A 2,214-nucleotide genomic window follows, 5' to 3' on the forward strand; every position below is an offset into this window, starting at 1 on the left:
GTTATAAAAGGAGGTGCTTTCATTTCCATTTGGTGACCTAAACTCGAGCATTGCCCGTCGCTGCTTCCTACCTGCATCGTTCGTCGTCCAGGTTGTTCTGCCTCCATCTGTCCGCCATGGCCAACGGCCTTAGTCAGATACACGCAAAAGGTATATGCAAAAGTTCTGCAGATGAAGATGAGCAATGGAGTACAGCATCATCACCAGTAGCTTATTATAATAAGAAGCGCCATCGCCTGACTAAGCGACAACCTAAGATCAGGAGCCGCATCCTCAAAGACAATGCCTTCCTCGCTAATAGCTCTTGCAGAACGCAAGATCAAGGCTCTGCGCCTATGCAACAAGTCGATGATGCGGGGTCTAGTAATGGTGATGGTATTCATCGTCAGGACATGGATCATGATGACAACAATAATGCAATTTCCAAGCTGCAAGGGATGCACGCAGAGCACCACGCCATAGCAAGTGGAAACAAGAAGATCAAGCGACACATGAAGATCCGCTCATCAGCAACGTCTGAGCATGGCCACCAGCTGAAAGATGTTCGTCGGGTCATCGAACGGGAGGCATTGACGCCGGAAGGCCCAATCAGAATCAGACTCGTTTGCTGCAGCCGACGAACCATCGAACGGGAGGCATTGACGCCGGAAGGCCCAATCAAAATCAGACTCGTTTTGCTAAGCTGAGCCAAGTCTATCGCATAATAGTACTAGGGTTTTGCTTCTCAAAAATTACCTCCCAAAAAAAGACAATTATGTCTAAAAATAATGAAGCAATTCATCTCCAAAGCCTACATAACTAGCTCAAATTCTAGTTTTAGTATCTTGTATTGATAGACAATCAGTCTTCTTATGAAAAGCTAGAATTTTTTTTATCTTTGGATAAATTTACTCTCGCAACCAGGGGAATTTTGGAAAATTTGAAGGGTATTTTGGGAATTTATGACAAAATATGAGGGGTATATTGGGAATTGTTGAAAGTTGAAGGGTATTTAGAGAATTTCCACAAATTAGAGGGGTATTTTTGTAATTTTCCCTTGAATTAAAAAAAACATCACTCTAATGAAAAGTTAAAAAAAAAACTCCGCGCGAAAAGCTGCCAAGTGAATTAAATAAAAAAACCACTCTCTGTTTGCTCACGTACAAAAGCAGTTCGCTCTTCTAAACAAGCAGTTTGCAGGATCCCCAGAAGCAGCTCGGAGCTTTGAATCAGCCTTCTTTTGCAGTGAAGCCTACTTGCACCTTCCCCACGTAGCGATCATAACAGCATTGTGTGCAACAAGACCCAGTGGCTAGTTGAACAGTATGTCCAGCTTCAACTACCTTACTCAGCTCTTTTCTGCAGGTGCATTATGCCGGTCCAAGTATATAATCTCATGCGGATTCAACAACCCTGTGCCCTCGGCCATCCTTCAATGTTCTGAACGGAAATGATGTGCAATAGGTCCCCATGCATAATTCTCAAAATTCAAACCAATTCTTTTCAGTGCAATTTGCTTGTGCAACAGTAAGCCGAGCAGAATCGGAAAGGAGTACCAAATACATTTCAAACCTTGGTTATATTTCGTACGTCATAAAGCTGGGTACTTTGGATGCTTGACAACGTGATGAGAATTCTCCAAGATTAGATATTTTGTGTGATCAACCAATGGCAGAGGTCTGTTCAAGTGCTACTAAAACAGAAGATAATCAGATTTCAATCAATGCTCAGTTGGCCTAATCTAGAGTCAAACCACCAAAACTCATTGCTTTCGCACGCCCATTCAACACATTTTTCTGCTGATGCTATCAGGGTGTTGGCGATGCAGATGGAAGAGGTCGAAGAAATGGAAAGAATAAACGTTGAAGTGGACATGAGGTCTGAAAAGCTTAGCCGGATCGATCACACCGAATCTTATGATGGTTATCCTCAAGTAATTAAGCCAGTGGCTTCAGTGCTAGCTGCTTGCGCTTTTAGTAGAGAGTGTGAGGGGATTAGTGGTAGCACTACAAGAGGTCACTTAAATTCTGGCGCCACATTACCGACATCATTAGCGGGCGTTGGTATATGTGTGTGTATGTATGGAGGGAGATAAAGTTTTTTAAAACTTTGATTTTCAAATTTTCAACGCCTATTTCGGCACTTGTTCCGATGTCAGCGCATATGTACTTTTCGATGCTTACTCCGACAGATCTTCAAAACCGCGGGCTTTGTCTGCACATTTCTCTTCTTCTT

Source organism: Adiantum capillus-veneris, chromosome 9 (genome assembly GCF_014529385.1).
Source record: "Adiantum capillus-veneris isolate H3 chromosome 9, ASM1452938v2, whole genome shotgun sequence".
Classification (NCBI taxonomy): Eukaryota; Viridiplantae; Streptophyta; class Polypodiopsida; order Polypodiales; family Pteridaceae; genus Adiantum; species Adiantum capillus-veneris.